Source organism: Narcine bancroftii, chromosome 8, assembly GCF_036971445.1.
Source record: "Narcine bancroftii isolate sNarBan1 chromosome 8, sNarBan1.hap1, whole genome shotgun sequence".
NCBI lineage: Eukaryota > Metazoa > Chordata > Chondrichthyes > Torpediniformes > Narcinidae > Narcine > Narcine bancroftii.
Window position 1 is genome coordinate 2,761,895 of NC_091476.1, and position 21,965 is coordinate 2,783,859.

The following is a 21,965-nucleotide window of genomic DNA, read 5'->3' on the forward strand; positions in this document are numbered from 1 at the left end:
CATTCAATGATTTGCACCCAGTGACTTGAAATTAAGTACTGCTGCAAAAACAGAACAAGTAATTGGTATTAAAATGGGTCATCTTTAACAAACTTATCATCAAGGTGAATTATCGGCAAGAAACCAGGTCAATGTATTCCTGATGAAGTGGATAACCAGAGGAACAGGTCCAGGAAGCTCTATGTTCCAGAGGGAGTTGTTCGCATATATTGGCATTACTATTGCAGGGTCAATCCTATCTTTTAAAGGGAAGAGCAGGCTATCTTTTTCGAAGGACAATGCAAAAACAGGGCAGGCCTACAAGTTTAGTTTTGGATTGCTCCAAGAAGGATCTGGCTCAGACCCAATTATCTGAATGACTCTACCATACTTGCTGTGAGCACCAGTAGTAATTAAGAAGCTTTTAGGAATATGATCACTGAGAAGTTATGTACCAAGGGTGCCCAGGTTACGGCAGACCTGAAAACAAACTCTTGCATACTCCGCTTTATAGTTCTTGAATCTCTTCACAGGGAAACAAAACAGATAATCCAAAGGGTTTTGATGCGTCTGTGCATCAAACCTATGTACGTGACAATAAACTCTTTTGCTCATAAAGATACCCATGCTTTTTCAAAACTCTCCTTCTGCTACGATCATACGTTGCAGGTCCCAAGTCTTCCTTAGCACATACTTTCTTTTATTAAACTGTTGATAAGTTTCCTTGCTGATTAGCCAATCAGTTACCATATCACTCCACCTTGTCCACATTCAGACAAACATTTGTCACAGTTAACTTGCTGCTAGCAACTCCCATCCCCTCCACTAATCTTCCCCACTCTATTCATTGCAAATCCACCCCCAAGTGCCATTGAGGCGAAAGGTTTTATGTTGCGATTTTATAAAATGGAACAGGCACTTCGGCCCACGATGTTGTGGCGACCCACATAGACCCTCTCAACAATCTAAACCTTCCCTACCTCACACCCTCTATTTTTCATGCATCCATTTGCTTGTCCAAGAGTCTGTTAATGTCCCCAGTGTTTCAGCACCCAACAGCATCCCTGGCAATGCATTCCAGGCTCCCACAACTCTCTATGTAAAAAATAATTGGCCCTGACATCTCTCTTAAATTTTCCTCCCCTCACCTTGGTATTTCTGGTGAAATAGTTTGTTTCCCAATGATAGAAAAGTCTGTTTAAAGGCAGCTGTCAGGACTGGGACCCCTACATAATCTGGGGAGATCCTGCACCATAATCTCAACAGTGCTTAATCCAGAGTTACAGTCCAATGTGACCAAATAGAAGTGACCCAAATTTGGAGGAACAAAGTTTCCAGCCACATTCAACTTACAAGATGGAAATTTAAAGCTTATAGATCAAAGTTCAGATTTATTGTCAGAGTACATACACGACATCATATACCACTCTGAGATTCATTTTCCTGCAGGCCAGGCAGAATTGCCACTTACTTGTAGTGAAAAATACTATACTCGAGAAGATATGTACACATGTAAACAAATAAAGAAATGTAAACAACCTGTCTGGTGCAATACCAAGAGAGAAAAGAAATCAGTAAAGTGAAAAACAAAACGTCCTTAAATGAGTCCCTGATTGAGTTTGTTGTTGAGGAGTCAGATGGTGGAGGGGGAGCAGCTGTTCCTGATCCTGGTGGTGAGAGTCTTGTGGCCCTTGGACTTCTTCCCTGATGGCAGCAGCAAGAACAGAGCGTGTGCTGGGTGGTGTGGATCTTTGATGATTGCTGCTGTTCTCTGATGGCAACGTTCCCCTGTAGATGTTCTTGATGGTGGGGGGGGGGGGGGGGGGTTGCCTGTGATGTCCTGGCCTGTGTCCACTACCTTTTGCATGCCTTTCCACTCAGGGGTATTAGTGTCCCCCTACCAGACTGCGATGCAGCTGATCAGCACACTTTCCACCACACCTCTGTAGAAATTTGGCAGAGTTTCCGATGTCATACCAAATGTTGGCAAACCCCTGAGGAAGAAGAGGCACTGGCAGGATTTCTTCACTATGCAATTAGTGTCCAGGAAATATCCTCCAAGATACTGACTCTCAAAAACTGTTTCTCATCAAATGTCAAGTTAAAAGTTGGTATCTTCTACCTATCCTTGTGATCAACTCCATTGGTAGACTCATCTTTTGCTTACATACTGTGACAGGCCCAGAGGACCCCAAAACCCAGCAGCAATAGAAATTCATCAAGACAAATGGTTACTGAAACAAAAGTTGCTTTTAATTATCTTTAAACATGAGAACAGGATCAAACTTTAACTTATCTCTATTAACTTAACCCCCTTCTAATTCTAAGCGCAGGTGTATGTAATGTGTGTGTAAGTTCAGAAAAGTTCTTTGATTCACAGTCCAATCTCACTTCTCACTCCTCCAAGTTCACCGGTATCAGGCAATTCTTAGACTGTGCACAGAATTTAACATTTAGGAATCTTCACCAGGCTTTGGTGCTTGAAAGGTAAATGGTTACCGCTCAGGAAGGTTCTTGTCGGTTTTCAGAGAGAGATTTGTTGCTCATTGGACACAAACTGATTCCTTCCGATCAGCCAATTCAGTGTCTTGCCACAGAAACTTGCCCCATCAGGGTTTTCCAGATGATAACCTCTTTTTCTTTCAGGTCACCACAGAGTTCCTTTTCTGTTTCCCTTATCTCAAGTGAAACATTATGCAGCCAGTCCTCCCTTCTTGTATGGACCACGAGGGCTTCGAACAGGCTGAACTACAACATATCTTCAAAATGTTTTTTTTTCCATGAGTTTGCCAGCTTGTCCTGTTCCAGTCCCAGCTGCTGTTGCTGAGTGTCAAAATGAATTCACTCTCTCTCTCTCTCTCTCTCTCTCTCTCTCTCTCTCAGAGAAAAGCCTGTTTGCCTTTCTCTGCTTGCAAAACCACATGACCTTCTTAGAACCGCAAACTGCATTCAGACAGACTGCGGCTCTGGACCCAATCTTCCGAGTCCATTCATCTGTTCCTTTCCAAAACAATAATCCATTACTCCACAGCAGGTCCAATTAACACCTAGTTGTGAAATCTCTATAGGCCTTTTTCAAAGTTTCTGCAAAGGCACTCGGAGCCTGGACTGTCTGGCTTGAGCAGAGCATTTGCATTTTTAATGAAATCTGTTTTGAAGTGTTTGTATTTGTTTGTGACCTACACTAAAAAAAACCTCATAATTTATCTCCTTTAAAACATATCTATATACAATATGAAATATTACATAACCTGTCACAATACCAAGTAACCATTTACAAAAGTATAAAGCATAAAGAAAGTGGTGCTCTGGTGGGATAGAAGGAAGAAACACTTTCCATTGACTGGAAAGGCAGAATACCAAAGACACAGATTTAGGATAATTGGCCAAAAATTCAAGAGTAAAATGAACAAAGGATAGATGTTGATGATGCCAATGACATGGCTTCAGAAGGTTGTGGAAGCAAATTAAAATAGTTTTGAGCAGGAAACTGCTTGTAGCTGAAAATGAGAAATTTCCAGTGTCAGGTGAAAATAGAACTGATTAACTTACTCTTTCAAAAAGCTGGTACAGGTATGAAGGGCCAAATAGCCTCCTTCTCTCATAAAAAACCCAAAAATTGCTGGAAATATTCATGAGGTGGGGCAGCATCTGTACAGAGAGAAAGAGCCTACGTTTCAGGTCAATGGCTTTGTTTTATTTCAGATTTCCAACATCTGTAGAATTTGTTTTGCATTCCAATTACTCATCTCTTTCTGAGCTGTAACATCCTATCTTTAGCATAGAAAAGTACACCAAGACTTTGAACCAGTTACTCGCTGTCAAAATTAGTTCAACTGATCTCTGAGGAAAATAAAACAGATCAACTCTCAACAGGATCTCCACACCCTGATTGCAAATGCTCCAACGTTGCTCAATGACTTGATAAAAGGTTGGACCCACTGTGAAACTGACACAGCTACAACGGCTGGCATTTTACTACATGAAGCATGAAGGATTTGAATATCAATTTTAATGTTCAGCTGCAGTTTAAATTCAAACCAGTTCCGCTACTCCTCTGAACTTAGATTCCTGTTAGTAGCTTCATTGAAAGAGAAGCAATTCTCCAGATTTCCAGTTCAAACAAGGAAGTCTGCAGATGCTGGGGTCGAGTGCAGTAACATAAACGAGCTGGAGAAACTCAGCTGGTTACGCGGGATCCATAGGAAGTAAAAGACAGTCAATGTTTCAGGTCCGGGCCTTTTGTTGGGGATGTAAAAAACTGGGGAGGAGAGAAGGGAGGAAGGGGAGGGGCCAGGTGCACAGGCTAACAAGTGGATCCAGGTGGTAGGGTAAGCTGAGCAGAGGGGTAAAGAGGGCAGCTCTCAGATAGGGAAAGGAAGGGAAGGGAAGGGAGCGTGAAGCTGGAGGAAAGGAGACAGAGGGGTGATGGAAAGAGGGGCCAGAGATTGCACTTGTATTTCCTCCTTTCCCAGCCGAGGCTGAAAATCCTCATGGTCATGTAAAAATCAGAAAGGAGCCGCACTAATTCGTTCATCTTCCCTCTTCCATCAAGCAAGGCCACAACATTGATCTGATTGTTCCAAACCAATCCCTCTACCTCAAACCTTAACCCATTAATTTGATCAGCCCTCAGATAAAGAACAATTTCTACCTATTCTTGTTCATTGTTTGCACCCATCCATCCTTCACTGTTTAAGGTAACATTTTGGACAAATGTTTCCATATCATAAACAACCTTCCACACTTCCAAAGCACCACTTCTCAACTTTCGCATTTCTTCTACACAAAACCAGCTCTTTTAACCATTCCGATACCTCACATCGTGTTTTTAGGGACCAATCGGGAAGCCCTTTCCAATATCACTGCCATGCACTATTTTTCTTGGTAATGGAATGTATGGCACTATCCAACATGCCATCCAAGCAAAGCACAAACACTTTGACAACTATGTCTCTCATTTTAAATGGGTTAGTTAACAGCAAAAATCGTCATTGTGGGACAATAGCTGGTTCTTTTGACTGAACTAGTAGGGGGACAAAAGGCCCAAAGGCATGTTCCAAGAACCTATCCTATTTCCATAGCTAATTATTTATGTTTTTTTACACAGCAACTGTGTTTAAGGAAATTATTCACAACTTCCTGGAATGCAGTCTGTGTAAAATGATCAGAACAGGATTATGGACTCATTCACGTTCTGAGATTTTACCTCCTCGACCCCTAGTAATTTTCATGGATTGCCTTCAGTCTAAACAGAACTGCATGCCATCCGTGAACAACAGGCTACTGAATAGAACGTCCACCCTCCTTAAATACTGCACTTCAGGTATTCTGTCTAAATTTGTGATGTGATACAGATATTTGACGTTTTGGTTGTTCCTGTGTGAACAGCCACTCCCAAAAGATAGGAAGACAGTTCAGAATGGAAACATCATGTATGTTCTATGTAAAAAACATAATTGTCTGCATTGTTTGGCATGTTTACTGATGGATCACTACCAGCTTCGTTCTTAACTAACAATATGACCCTCCCAAAAAGGCCTTTTATTTCCTCCTCTTCATGACCAGTCGTTTTTAACAATCTCAGAATTTTAGTTGAGTTGCAGCTGATTGTAGTGATTGAATTGGAATAAGGGAAAGTGTTTCACTATTCCACCATTGCAGCTGGCAAATAAAGTTTGTCATGTAGGTTTCCGGCCATTACTCTTCCAGATATCCTGGCATGGTACAGAGTTGCTTACGACATTAAGACCCCTATCCCTACTTCTAACTCCGTCAGAGGAGGACAAAATTCGTTCAAGGATCCAGTCAGTTTCCTGGTGTGCTTTTTCTCCACATTCAACTCAAGCTGGGGGCACAATGTCAGTCTGCCTCAATAGACTGGTCTGCAAAACCAACGAGTCAGCAATCTGGCATGCAGAGGGGGTTGGCTGGTGAGCACTTCACGTGGCCTGCCAGTTTTGTCTGCTGAAGTTTCTTCTTTGGATAAGCAACACCAACTTTTGCAGACAAAAGTTAAAGTATATCATGGATGTTACATTTTAATGTATTAATACATGACAATAAAAGGAACATTGAACCTTAATGGCTAGACATATTTTAATAAAGGCAAGGAAAGGATGTTTATTGAATGCCATTTAACTGTGGCCCTTAACAGAAAGTCTGGCACATGTGTACAGAATTAACATAACAAAAGTTACAGACACCAGGTCAAAGTGAATTCTTGTTGGAGAGGGAAAGCAAGCCTCCATCTGAAGTACAATTCTTGCTTCTAAAAATCTCTGCATTCATTTGGTGTAGATATTACCATGGCAACCAAATGCTCACTTCACTAGCTCTTTTTTGGGGTAAATGTTAAAACACTTTGATCCTTTAGTGACTGCAACACACTCAACAATTTCTTGGCTGCATTTATAGTTTCCCTGAACTGAGCACCATTCTAGGTGTTGTGAAGTTTCAAAGAACTGTTATTTTAATCTATAAAGATAATTGGCTGGTTTCAATGAAAGTGTCATTTTCTATTTCACTTTCCCATGAGATGCAAATGACTTATCTCCACTTTAGTCTCAATGTTTTAGACAAACTGATTAAACTAATCATGGTATCTCAATCATATTAAGTTGCCTAACATAGTATGATTTCCTTTTAAAGAGATTGTATGGAATACATTTTCTTTGGTTGATTCATTTTACACCTATTTAAGAGCCTCAAGGAGCATCTTGAAAAGACGCCATTGATCTTAAACATTTCTTTCAAAGTTCTGCCAACAGTTTTTTAATGGTTAAGTTCTGACTCCAGTTTTCCAAAGCCTCAAACTTACTCTGTGTGGTAGAAGGGAGACAGATGTAGGTAAGATCGGTGAATTAAGGGTTAGGGGGCAAAAATTTAGAAGTAACATGAGAGGGATTTTCACTCAGAAAATGGTGGCTGAGTGGAATGATCTTCTGGAAGAGGTGGTTACAGCAAGGTCAATTTTGTCATTTAAGAAAAAGTTGGATGGGTGCATGGATGTGAGGGGATTCGAGGCTTATGGGCCGGGTGCAGGTAAATGGGACTAGAGGAGATCACTTAAATCGGTACAGACTAGAGGGGCCGAGATGGCCTGTTTCTGTACTTTAATTGTTATATGGTTAAGTATTTTTTTCAGTTTAGACATACAGCATGGCAACAGGCCTTCCAGCCCATGAGCCCGTACCCCATGCATTTTTGGAGTCTGGGAGGAGGAAATCCATCCAAGTTACAGCGAGAAGGTACAAACTCCTTATTGAGAGAGCTGGATTTGAACCCATGTCGCCAGAGTTGTAATAGCATTCCACTACTCACTACGCTAACCATGCCACCCTTAACTAGAGCGAGAAGTCAGCTCCATGTATGCATGTTTTTCTGGTACTGAAGGATGTTGGTTGCTGGCTTCTCCCCTTCCAGCCCCTTTCTTTTCTTCAGGCACAAGCTCTTTTCAGCTCCCTCCACCTGCAAGCCTCTTTTCTGGGACTTCACCCTCTTCTTGTCTCTCATCATTGAGTACAATTGTAACCTACTCTACTTCCTTCAGTCTTGTGGCCCGTGAGAAACCTGAATCACACAAGTGGTCCACTGTCCTGAAGGAATTATCTTCATGCCTTCCCCTGTGACAACTATTAAATCCTTAAAAGTGGAAACACTCTAATGGTAGGACTCTTGCCATCAGAATTAGGAAGATACAACTTCAAGTAACAAGCTGGCCCATTTTCTGGCAGTGGGGTGGTGGTGAGGTGTGATATTTGATTTTTAAGATACATGTAAAAAAGCTCAAAGAGTAAATTTTGAAGAGCAGGGGATTTCTCATTCATCCAGATAATTTAATCCCTCAAGCAGCGTCAGATTCATTCAGATGGCTGATTCATTACCCTCATTGGGACTTTCCTGTGCTCAAACTGGCTCCATCCTCTGCATCAGTGTTTGCTCTGAGTTGTATGGAATATCCAGCCATCTTTATAAATGCAAGTTCAGTCACATTATTTCTCCAAATGGAAACTGCTTCTAACCAAAGACTGGAGTCAACAAATAAATGACTTATTGTTGGTTAACTTGTCAGTAATTACCCTACATTTATCCCAATAAATTGAGTATACCTACTTTTTACTGTGTCTAAAATGATAATTTTCACACAGCAAGGCCACAAATACCAATGTAGTAAAAAAGACATTTTAAATTTATAAATTACATCATACAGTATGGTAACAGGCCATTTTGGCCAGGAGTCTGTGCCACCCGGTACATTTCCAACAGTGGGAGGAAACTGGAGCCCCCAGGGAAAACCCACACAGACACAGGGAGAACATACAATCTCCTTACAGACAGCATGGGATTCGAACCGAAGTCCTGATCACTAGGGCTGTGAAGGTGTTGTGCTGACCGCTACGCCAACAATGAGGTTAATTCATTATTGGTGAGGTTAGTTGAGACACAACTATTGAATGGGTCACTATCAGTATTCACCTGCTCTTTCTCCTCAAATTTCCATGGGCTTTTACATCCAGATGAACATCTCACCCGAAAGTAGAGCAACATTTTCTTTGTGGTACTGCAAAGTGTCAACTTGGATTATACACTTATAAACTGGAGTAGAGCTTGAACCAATGACCTTCTAACATGGTGGTGAATGTAAGACAAGCCCACATAAATTAAACCACTGCCTCTGTAAGAAACGCTGCTCACCTCTCTCTCCAGGTTTGAGCATTATTTCCAATGAGATTATTCTTTTCATGATCTATATTCCCCAGCTGAGCACACGACATTGTACCTACTAATAGATTTTAAACCACAACATGCGGTGTGGTGTGGAAGCAGGTCTTTTTTAAATGTTACAGATTCACCATGCCAGCAACATTTTATTCAAATTCTTTTGAGTCCTTGTCAAGCGATGTCATCCATCAGGACTAGAAAACACAGCCCTTTCACTGTTTGTGGGTATATACATTAATTAAACAAAAAGGAAACCAGATGTTAATGGAAAGTTACATGCTTTCTGCTTTCCTGTTGAAATTTCTCAGTCATAAAACATATGATAACACATCTAACGCAGACTTTCCCATTAAAAAGCAAATGCTTTCCATAATACTGCACTGCTTCAGGGAATATAACCAACCCCTGTGTAGAGCAACACAACACAAAACATAGCAACATCAGCAGTTACAAATATTAGACAGCATCACACGTTCCAATGTTCAAAACCGAATGGCCAAATCTCAGGAAAGTTAGATGTTCGGTTGATTTCTATCACTCACTAGTTTTCTCAGCTGTGTCCAGTACCACATGACTTCACAAAAACTGTTCATGTTACCTGACTTTTGGAAATTAAAAAGAGGGTCAGAACTGTTGCACAATCCTAGACCTTCTGACTGAGGAACTGTTCAGGAAAGAGGTTTTGACCTTTTCCTTTTCATTTGAAGAGACTTAGTATTAAAATGATATTAGCGATGAAAAATCAGTAAACAGGCCCCAGACTTCACAAATCAAATCTTGGCAAACTGAAAAGGAGATGAGTGTCCCAAATCTTTCTCCAATTTTAGTTCACCTGGAGGCTTCTTTGTTCATTGGCTCTTGCCAACATGAGCCATAAGATAGATCAAAGATCAGATCTATTAACTGTGGGAGAGCTTTGTTAAATGTCTGGTCACAGAAACATTTTCAGCATTCTTTCTCTATTGATAGAAAGGAACCACAGCATCCTTTTATTTTGAAGTCTGAGGCCGATGCTGTGTGGAGATCATGAAATAAGCTCACAATTCGAGTGCAGATGGATTGATTGATCATCTCAATCCTGGGTGAACTCAGGGAAGAGTATCATTTTATGTTGGATGGATAAGGAGACCATTAAAGGTCAGGACTTGTTAAGTGTTGACAGGTGACACTTGAGTGTGCAAACACTTCCTCCCCTCAATCAGTTCCCTAATCACATCTGATTTCTGGCAGTCGTACAGGGCAGATACAAATCAATTTGTGAAATAAAAACAGTGTATGTCATTTTATAATAAGCGATCAAGTATGGAACTCCCTTCTATCCAACTTGGTAATAATATTCTCTGGAAAGCATAGGCTACAACTTGCCACTGTGGTCTCTTTATTCACCTTGAACTGTGGAAAATGATCACATAGAGATTTGCTGAATTTTTTTTTCTGCTGATTGCTAAGTGACCCTTCCGATTTTAAAAGACAAAAATTCTTTGTGTGCTATTTAGAAATAAAAAAGGGGTGTTAACCAAAAGCTCTTGTCCCTCAATACTCAAAGATGAGCCTGGACTGTTCCAAGCATCTTAGACCTACCAGTAATGACTGGTACAGCGTTAGAGGTTTCAAATTCTGTGATATGGGAAGATTATCTCATCTTAAGTTCTTGGAACATCTGGTGCTTCACAGAAGAACTATAAAGTAAATCACAAAACACTCTAAGTCCCCAAACATTAAGCAGGTCATTAATCTACTATTAGTACACACTAAAACGTGCCACAGGAATAAATAAATAAGTAATTGGAGTCAAATTCAAAGTCAATATTTGATTTACATTCATTGGAGTTTTGCGTTTATTTAGGTTTTTTTTCCAAGTTAAAGCTTTATTACATTTAATCTTTTTTAAAACCATATATAATTATATATTGAATATAATGCAAGGCAATGTATGTGTTAAGTTGTGATTGGGAAACCCTATTTCTCTCCACCCACTTCCCCCCAACCACCCCCAGTAATTGATGTGGTAAATAATGCCATGATTATTTTAAAAATTCATTGGATTTTTTTTGAACTCGTTACAATCTATTTGCAGATAGCCTTGGCAAACAAAATTACTTATCAGAGAGTCTGGTCTGGCATTACTTCACAAATTAAAATGTCCAGAATCGACTTTCAATAAAAAAAACCCACTGATCTTCACTTTGGGCTAATGAGATACTTCCTTATCAGTCTTCTGGAGATAGGTGTGGAATAGTGAGACGTTGTTTGCCAACTGTGTTACTATGATATTTTGCAGAGGTTCGGTATTTGATCAGAAACCTTGGCAAACTTCTATAGATGTGTAGTGGAAAGTGTACTGACCGGCTACATCCAGGTTTGGTATGGGGGCACCAATAATCCTGACCAGAAAGTCCCGCAAAAGGTAGTGGACACAGCCCAGTACCTCACAAGGAAAGCTCTACCACTATCAAGAGCATATTCATGGTATGCTGCTGTTGGAGAGCAGCAATAATTATCACTGCTGCCATCAGGAAAGAGGTATCGGTGCCACAAGGCTTGCATCACCAGGTTCAGGATCAGTTATTACCCCTCCACCATCAGGTTATTAAACAATCGACTCAATCAGAGAATCATTTATGGACTGGTACTTTTCTCATTGTTTAATATTCAGTATTTTTTTCTGTATTACACAGTCAGTTTGTTTACATTTCTTTGTGTATATTTCTCTCTTTGGTATACATATCTTTTTCTTGAGTACAGTTTACACTACCGATAAGTAGATAAGTATTCTGCCTGGCTTGCAGGAAAAAGAATCTCAGGGTTGTATGTGATGTTATGTACGTCCCTCTCATGATAAACTTGGGACTTTGAACTTTGACGACAGTAGTTTATGGTTTCTTACCTTATTGAGGACCTTATTTAACCATAAAACACACCTTTAGTGAGTGACACTGGAGAGATGCAGAGCTGCAAACAGCAAATGATCTGAAGCAAGGGGTTGCCTGCAATATACACATCCTTTTTCCTCTAGTTTCTGGCCATGATTCCATATTCATTAATTGGCCCCTGAAGCCTTTTCTGACAGTTAATAATATCAAGCCTGGTGCTATACCTTAAGTCTGTGATCCTGCCCCTTTCCCACACCCTCAGATTCCCCAGCTAATCTAAAATCATCTCAGCTTTAAATATACAGAACAATTCACAGCTTCTGAATAAAGATAGTGTTTTAATTTTGAATTTAAATTTGAATTTTAAAAAATTTAGATATACAGCAGATAGGTTAGAAAGACTGAGATTATATGCGATGGAGTTTAGAAGGATGAGGGGAGACATGATTGAGGTATTTAGGATTATCAAAGGGGTTGACAGGGTGAAATCAGAGCATGTGTTCCCAATGATGGGAGAGTCTAGGACGAGAGGGCATATTTTAAGAATACAGGGAAGGCCATTTAAAACAGAAATGAGGAGAATTTTTTTTTTCCCAGAGAGTTGTGGATCTGTGAAAGCATTGCCACAGAGGGTGGTGGGGGCGGATTCGCTGGATAAATTTAAGAGAGAATTGGATAAGGCTCTTGTGGGCAGGGGAGTTAAGGGTTATGGGGATAAGGCTGGGATTAGTTATTGAAAGAGAAAGATCAGCCATGATCCGATAAATGGCGGTGCCGGCTTGACGGGCCAATTGGCCTACTCCAGCACCTATTGTCTATAACAGGCCCTTCCAGCCCAACTTCCATTCATTTTTTGAAGAGTGAGAGGAAACCAGAGCACCCAGAGGAAACACATCCAAATATGGGGAGAACGTGCAAAATCCTTATTGATAACACTAGATTTGAACCTGGGTTGCCTGCGCTGTAACAGCATTGCGCTAACCACTTCTCTAACTGTTCTAACCATCTCTAACCTAAATGGATAACTCTTTTATTCTGGAACAATGCCTCTTAGTTTTGGACATCATCAAATGTAAACTACTTCTCCATCAATCCCTCACAGAATTTAGTCAGTTCAGGAAATCACTTTTGACTATTTCAGATTCCACTGAGTACAAGCTGACTTTTCCTCAGTCTTCTCTCTTTGGACAATCTCCCCCACCTCCAAAACACAGAAACAAAAAGACCAATTAGAGTCAAGTTGTTGGTCAATGTGGTTTATGGTGTGAAAAATAAAAAATTTTTTTAAAAAAAGTTGTACGTTAAAGCCACACGTGGAAACCAGACCCATGTCCAGTGTGGGTAATGTTTACATTGCTTATCTCATTGACAAGTTTTAAGATACATTGATGAGCAAACTGAATGCACTTCAAGTGCGTAATTTATAATATACATGTGCTGGGAGGAAGACACAAAATTCGATTAGAAAAGCCATGACATTAAATCCACCTGAGATGGGCCATTACTCCTAAAAATTAATAACTCATTCGAAGATCTTCCAAGCATCAATAGTTTAACACCATAATAAAGAGAGCTGGAAAATGGGTGGTGAAATCTTATTTTATAAGAATTATATATTTTTTAAATTCAACCTCAAGTCATATTTATCAAGTCAGATTGATGATCATTCACCCAAAAATTAGTCTTCTTTCTAGCGCAACGCTGTTATAGCACTAGTGACCCGTGTTCCAATCTTGCACTGTCTGTAAGGAGTTTGTATGTTCTCCCCATGACTGCGTGAGTTTCCTCGGGGTGCTCCAGTTTCCTCCCATCCTTCAAATGTATGGGGTGGGGGGGGGTGTTGTTATGGGTTAATTGGGTGTAATTGGGTGGCGTGGGCTCGTGGATTGGAAGGGCCCTTCTATTGTGCTGTGTGTCTAAAAATTTTAAAAATTGATGTTTTTTATAAATGTTGGACAATGCTGACGAGAGATCTCAACCTCATCGCCTTTACAGAACATTTCTTTCACTTGCGCCAAGCAATCTGGGCAACCAAATACAACCTCGCTGTAGTGTTTAATACTTGTAAAGGTGATGATCACACTGCAACATATTCACCAATGCAATTCAGGACCCAAGTCCTCGTTAGTTGGCCAAAGCCATTCATAAATCAAAGACATTTGAAATGCTGCTTGAAGCCACTCGAGAGAGTCTGTTCAGCTTGTAGATTACCGTGGGGTTTTCGAAGAGGCAATTCTGCACTCCATAGACTATAGGGAAAGTGGCCAGAAGTTTTCAGGACAATGAACTGAAAGATGTTTAAGTGGGATATAATGAGCTTGACAGAGTATTAAATGCAACTTAAAATAAAACGTGTGTGTAGTTAATATAAAATTGGCAATGTAAATATTAAGAGAATAATACTCAATTTTAAGCTTGTGATCCAAAGCTGGACAGTAATTAATTGTCTGTGTCGCCATACTTCAAATATGAGTTGATAGAATTCTCCCATAGGGTCTGCCCAAGTGATATATTCACTCTGTAGCTCTCTTCTCAAGATCCTGAAGAATATCAAGAGATAACAAGCTGGAATGGTCAAGGCCAGAAATACAAAACAAATAATATTGTCCCTTGGATGGGATTTGGTATAGTCTGTGCAGCCTGCAGAATTCATTATTTTCTTATTAAATTTCAGGAAGGCAATTCCAATTACAGCAGAATGTCAAGACTGACCTTCTAACTATTGTTAGAGTACAACTTCATAATCTCAGCCAAAAGTGGCATAATGTGAACAAATCTCTGTGATCTATGGAATATTCCCCACTCGCAAAGGATAGCTTTAATGTTAAAAATGTCACTGGTGAAGGAAGTTGGGCTTAAACATTTAACACGGCTGGATATGAAACTCTCATTACCATGGAAACACAGTTCATAGTTCATAGATCATAACTAGTTCCACTTAACTTACTTTTATTCAATTTAGCAGGAATCCTTCAAACAAGATCCCTTTCATTTCAATTCCTCAGGCAGTTTAGTATCAAAATAATTTTTTTAAAAAAAAGCACCAGTGTTGGCTTTATGCCACACAGCCAATTACTAGTCACTCAAGTTTCAACTACAGTTTCCCCACCATAATCATACTCTCCTGGTCTCATATCATCGAGCTGTGCAACACACTTGCTAACATTTATGCAATCTGACTCAAATATGGAGATGATTCGGCATTTACTGAGATACTTACATTTGTTTAACTAATTTGGCACTTGATTTATCCACAAAAATGGTCAATTGCAACTGTCGTCAAATTTTTGTGTGATGACTGGATATGTTTCTATTTCCTGTCAGTCTAATTCACCTCCTGCCTTTTTATGAATAACTTTTCAAAGTAAGAAACTACTACACCCACTTCTCTTTCCCAAAGACGCATTAAATGGATGAGTTTTTAATTCCCCAGTTACACACTATTAATCTGCAAAGTTAAATTCATTTTAATTTTTAGATCTCGACCATGGTTCAGAGGTTGCATTCACATATCAAAGCCTGAGGTTGTATAGATGTGTTCCATTCCGGAAAGTTGAGCATATAAATCTACTCTGACAATTCAGTGAAGCGGAGGGAGTGGTGTACTGTCGACAGTGTCGTCATTCAGACAAGGCAATTAAAGCAGAGACCTCCCCGTTTGCTCACGCAGATGTAAATGAGGCATTAGTGTTATTTTGAAGAAGTCAGGGGATTTATACCTTATGCCCTGGTCATTAGCCATCTTTTGGCCTCCATCGCTACACAAATTGAGTCACTAATAAAGATGTCCTAGCTGCCTGGAGAAATTTGTTATATGAAAATTAGTTTCTGCATTTCCTAAACTAAAACAATGGTGACACCATAAATCTTTTGTCAGCAATAACATACTTTAGCCCATCCTGAAAGGGTTTATATAAAAATATATCTTCAACCTAACTTGTGATTGAAATTTAATATAAATATGGACCCTCCATGAGCTCCCAGCTGCTGATTAAGTTGACATAAGAAAATTAAATCTATCTACATTCTCCATACGGTGTATCCAGGTTCTAAAGTTAGGGGAAGTGAGCACATAAAAAAAGAACCATGACACTTACTAGATAATTATTGGCACCCCTAAATTTTTGATTGCTTGCAGAAGAAAGCTTAATTTCACAAACAATAGCAAAATTGTAGTTGATTTCATGATCACGTTATTTGAGAAAGACCAGAAAAATGGAGTAAAGTTGGTGAGGGGAAACTAAACTCAACTACAAGAGAACATTGCCCACCAACCAGGTGACAAGCATAAATAAGTGGCTCCAAAATGTTATTCCTTCCATTTTACCGGTTACAATTAGTTTCCGATAGCCAGGTACTCACAGTTTACACGAGCTGCATAGATTTTCTTCACACCACTTTCTGCTTTCTACAATTCTAGTTCATTTCATTTACAACTGTTTAACCACAAGGCTGGTGGTAATGATGGGGCTGCAGGCGTAGGTCTCCCATTGCATTTCGGGAGTGGTAGTTCAGTAGGGATTTTTTAAAATCCCCCTCCCATATGGCAGGAAATGACAACCTCTTAACTACAATTCCCAGCATCCCTTTTTTCTATACTTAGGTGTGAGTAACCAGAGACCCACCATGGTGGAGATGGAGGGAAAAGGGAGTGCGTCCTCTAACAGGTTAGTGGAGAGCGACTGGAACTGGGACTATGCTGCCCGGTCATGAAAATGGTTGGCTTGGCAAATGCTGGAAGTACTGCTCCACTTGTATGAAGTGTTTGGAATAACAGGTAGTCAATCGTGGTCAATTCCGTTCCAATAGTGAGGCCATTTCCGTGGAAACTTCAAACTTCCCCAGCCCGCTGATCTGCCAATCACAACTAGGGGCGGGTATCCACCAGGTCACTGGGAGGGTGGAAACTTCTTCATGGTTTCTGGATTATACTGTCAAAAAAGTTGGTAATAATTGAAAAAAAGATCAGAAATCAATACAATTTCTCTCTGGTATGTAGTTCTATCATGATCTGCAATCTGCTTTTCCTGTCCGTGGAATTTCTGTCTGTTGCTGTTCCACATTGCTTTTAGCTTCTCTTTTTGTCATCACAGGTCTCTGCTAGAACTGGCTTTCTCGGCCTCAGCTAATTTCTCTGGTTCTGTCTCTTTCCACATTGATATCAAGTTAAAAAAAAATTTTAAAAATTAGGTTTGACTTTTATCACAAAAGAGTTTTAAAAATTTGTTGAGAAGGGGCCACATTAGAAGAATGTGCTGGGGGGAGTGGTCGCTCCCCCATGAGCTGAGCTGAGGCACCTCTGTGCTGTGTAATGCTGAACAGTTCGTTATTGAGCAATCCAACATGATGAACCTAACCATCAAATAAACATTAGGATGAAGTGTATATCCCTCAAGGTTTTGGAACAAATGAGCACGAGAAGTAGCTTCCAACCAGAGCACTTAGAAAGTGGAATTATAAATATTGCTATAAGGAATGCAAGATGGAAGTGATATGACGTCATCCGCTATTAAGAGCGTGAAGGGATATTGTGCACAAGGTCTAGTAAATAATTGAAAAGCAGCCACTCTGGGTGATGCGGTCATAGCTATTACCCTTGCTGCTTCAGGCTTCAAGGTTCCAGCTTCAAACTTGACCTCAGGTGCTGTCTGTGTGATGCCTGCATGGTCTCCTTATGACCTTGCAGATTTTCCACCTGGTGTTCTGATTTCCTCCCATATCCCAGAGATGCGCTAGTAGGTTAATTACTATTTGAAATAATCCCTTATCATAGGTTAATGGGAGAATGAACCCAAGAGGAGTTAATGAAAGTACAGAAAATTAACCAGAGTGGGTATGAACTGATGGGTAAAAACACAAAGCTGGAGAAACTCAGCAGGTCAAACGTTTTGGGTTTGAGCCCTTCTTCAAGATAAAGGGCTCAAGCCTAAAACATTAGTTCTGCATCTTTAACTTTGCTCCTTGAAGCTTTGTGTTTTTACTTCAACCATAGTATCCACAGAGTTTTGTGTTTTACTCATGAACAGATGGGATTGTTTCCCAGGGAGCTGGCATAGAACGAATAGGCTGAATGTCCCCTGTATTTTTAGAAGTAAAAGCTAAGGTACAGTCCCAGTTGCTCTGTAGAATACTTGCTGAGGAGTTCGGTAGAAGGATGATTACAGAAGATGAATCGGTCCCTGAGTTTGCCACAGAATTCACAAGTGGCACACAGAAAAGCGAATTGTGTTGGCTGCATCTCCGGTGATCATTAATCTTAACACTTGTTATCACACATCTAGCCCTCAATGTAAATAAAGGTTACTTGACACAGACAATGCAGGTCAGCTTGTAGAGTCGGGGAGGAATATCATTGAACTGTACCTCCAGTTTCTGATTTTGAGGTGTTCCAGCCCCCTGGCCTTTCATCAAGTAAAGCAGAAACATGAATTGGTAGGAACACCAGGAGAAACGAAGAGGAACATACAGAGAGAAGGACAGAGCACCGCTGGGAGCTTTACAACTGGAAGAAAGATAGGGCACCACAGATTACCCTAGCAACAAATTTCCTTCATGGGAAGAACTTACAGTCATGTATTGTCTTTCACAACCTGAGCACTTTAATTTGAAAGACGTGTACCCACTGTTGTTCAGCAACATGAGAAGCAACTCTGGCCTGATGAATCACCACATTGATCCATATGTGGGGTAGAAATACCATCTCACCGCCAAAGGATATAAATCTTCCTGTTACATGTACCAGAAAACGGCATACATCTGAACTTACAGGCCACACATGATGGATAATGGCTTTTTATCCCTAAGTAGTAAAATTTGCATTGGTGTAACAGGATCCCTTTCCTGTAATGTCCGTGGATTTGGGAATGTAATGGTTTGCCCAGTTTGCTGATGTATTTATGTTGGCTAAAAAGTTGCATCAAAAGGGACACACAATTAACCACTCAGTGCTAAAGTCAGGAGGCTCTTGAATCAGGAAAACTCCCTCAAACAATAGATTGAGCTATTCTCAAATAAATAGAGCAAAAAAAACCATGCTATGCCTTCTGCATCATCTTCCGGGCCTTGAAAGTTTCAAATGTTCAGTCACCTCACCAATGAATTCAATAATGTCTAGGATGGGTTAAAAGGACCATCAGATAATTAAATACAGGACTGCTACCTTGTGAGTCAGCTTAAGAACAAAATGTCCAGTCAGTAATGTTGTCTTTCTAACATCTGTGGACAGCACAGATGAAATCACCACCTCTGTTATCCTCCCCTCTCCTCCCTCCCTTTTTGTATCAGAGATATTATACAAAGATCCAGTTAATTAATTAAAGCGATTATGCTCCGATGATTAATTTTAGAACAGAGCAAGTAAGAGGAAAGGTCAAAATGGCAATTCTCAGAGAAAAACATTACACAGTTTGAGGAACCTTCAATTCTAACTGAAAATGGTTGGATATCCAAATAAGCAAAAGAATTAAAACTTTTGCAGAAATAAAGACTCCATAATGAATTTAATTTACTATGTTTACAAGCTTAATCAAATGATTAATCTCTCTATTGCTGAACATTGATTGTCATCTGTTAGTATCTCAAAGTAATACTGGGTGATAATATCTCCTGGCACTTTGATTTATTGAGGAAGTAGCTCTGAACCTAATACATTATTTCAAAGTGACAGAATGAATTATTATGTAAAGTAAGCTGCTGTTATTCAATCTACACTGTACTAAATTACAAATGGGCACACAGGCAGACATCTACAAGCCTGAAATGTCAGATAGCAAACTGGTCCCAATGCCATCCCTGCCCCCATCCCTGCCCCCATCCCTGCCCCCACCCCTGCCCCCACCCCTGCCCCCACCCCTGCCCCCATCCCTGCCCCCATCCCTGCCCCCCCACCACTCCATCAGTTTATTTTTCCCATTCCTCTTGCTATGTTGACCATTTATGATTTAATACTGAAACTTACATTTTGTTCAATACCAATGAAAAAATTGCTGTACTTTATAGCACAAGGATCAACCGTGAACCACGAGTGTTTACTTATTACTTTAATGCATGCTCCATCACAGGAAAATTATCACACTAAATTTAACATCAACTCACATAAAGTCAATTTGGAGAGTATCTCAAGTTGGTGCTGGTGAGGGGTGGGGGGTGGGGGGAAAGAAAGTGGAGGGATTTAGGGTAGGCTTTAGGGAAATCTTAGAGCCTGAGGTAATTCAAATCATGGACGTACAAAATGTCAGCATTAGAGAAGAGCCTTTTTTTATTTCAGAGGGATGACGGGCTTCTGTTCTCATTAAAACGTGGGTTGACAGAAGATGGATATGTCAACCTTTGAAAGGGTCTGACCAGAACTCTCTATGCAAGGCAGAGTGAGACTCTCCTCTGATTAATGAAAAGATAAGTAATGTTATTCTCCCACAAACAGCAATCAAAAGGGATAAAGATGTGCACATTCGTATAGAAACAGTGTACAGGTTAAAACTATGGGCTTTCTTCCCACATGTTATCACAACCCTGAGGAACTCAGCAGGTCACGTCGCATCCACGGAAAGTAGTAGGCAGTTGACTTTTTGGGCCTGAGCCCTTTGTCAGGCAAATGCCTTAATGTGGGGTGGGAGAGAGGAAGGGGGAGGAGCACAAGTTTGCAGGTGATAGGTAGATACATGTGAGAGGGGGAAGAAGATGCTGAGAGGTGATGGGGCAGAGGGCTGAGAAAGGTGCTCTCTGATAGGAGAGAGGAAGGTAAGGGGTGGGGAGCTGAAGGAAGACTGGTGGGTGATAGGCAGTGGAAAGGGAAGGGAAGAAAATGAGAGAACAGGGACCCTGTCACATCTCCAACATACGTTCTTCACAAGACCTGCTGACCAAACTGGGCTTTCACAGCTGATGCACCTCACTGTATGTCTAAGAATATGTTTTCAACCAGTGACTGTACAATAGATAAACTGAGAAGTTGGCAAATTACTGAAATATTCCACTAAATACCAGTCAACAAGAGAGACCCTTGCCTGTTTGGGATTCCCAGGTCAAGAAATGGACATGACAAGACCTCTTGTGGCTAGAGTCACGAGTTAACCAGTCTGCTACCTGAAGAGACCAGTTAATTCCCCCTTTGGCAAATGGACAAGTGAAGCCATTTGCAGCTTGAATCAGTCTACCCCTGTTGATACAAGGAGTGGACATTTCTTCCTAATACAGTGAACTACCCCCCCCCCCTCCCCCCCCCCCCACCCTCGCCCAGGTTTCCAGCACCCATGGGGATTAGTAGATGCCGGAAAATGAAATTTATCAGTTGCTTGAGGCCGCCAGAAGCTTGAATTCCGGATATCGGGGCACTTTGGCATGACCATATATAGAGTTTGGTGCAAATAACTATACTGTGATGCATCCTGGTCAGCTCCATTGAGGTGGAATATAGTTGCTGCAGAGAAATGGATTGGAGGTCAACCCACTTGACCATAAGAGTGACAAAGGACAGAAAAGATCACTGAGGTCTTCCCCACCACCCCCACCATCGACATGATCTTCTGGGATTGTTGTCTGAGGAGGGCATGCAAAATCATTGAGGATGCCTTCCACCCTGCACACAGCATCTTTTAGCTGCTCCCATTGGGGAAGAGATACAGGAGTATCAGAGCCAGCACCTCCAGGCTGAGGAACAGTCTCTTCCCAAGGGCAGTGAGACAGCTGAATGACCAAAGGGACTGCTCCCACTGATCATCCGAGACTCTCATATTTATGAAACAATATCTATTTCTTTCTTTCTTTCTTTTTATATCTGTATATTTGTCCTGCATATGTATTATTGTCTGCATATGTGTTATATCCAGTTGTGTGTCTTGCTCCAAGGACTGGAGAACACTGTTTTATTGGGTCGTTGCAATCAGATGACAAGAAACTTGACTAATATTGACCATGTGGGTAATTTCCAACAAAATGCTGATTCCTGGCACATTTCTAATTTTATTACACTCGTCTTCTAGTGGCAAAGCCAGTTGCATCGTCCACAGTAGGGTCTCGGTCCAGATGCCTATAAATTATATTGGACAAAGGGGCCAGGCCCAAAATGCTGGTTATCCTTTATTTCCTGTGGATGTGGCGTGACCTGCTGCATTTACTCAACATGTTTGTGTACTGCTCCCGGCTCCAGCGACTGCAGACCTTCATGTTTAACCCTATAAATAATTTTCTCTGTCCATTAACCTGAGATATCTCTTGGCATATCAATCATTAAATGGGGAGTTCCCTCCATGTTCCTATACATTAATGGAAATAGTGGATCAAAGCCTTAAAACATATTTCAATGGTCCTACAGTATTAATGTACTTAGAATTGCACAAAAATGATTCAAAGATCAAATCCCCCATCGCTCTACAATTAACAAGCATAAGA

At 40.6% G+C, this 21,965-nt stretch overlaps 1 protein-coding gene across 4 annotated transcripts in view; it reads right to left on the minus strand.

Annotated features, from left to right (window-relative positions):
- Positions 1-21,965, minus strand: part of LOC138740243 (mastermind-like protein 2) — a 183,550-nt gene that overhangs the window by 57,392 nt on the left and 104,193 nt on the right. The window contains exon 1 of one of the 4 annotated variants that reach the window (XM_069892579.1): positions 10,285-10,365. The exons of the other annotated variants lie outside the window; for them this stretch is intronic. The gene's annotated coding sequence lies outside the window, so the exon portion shown is untranslated. Of the gene's footprint in view, positions 1-10,284; positions 10,366-21,965 lie in introns of those variants that run through there. 4 annotated transcript variants of the gene reach the window in all.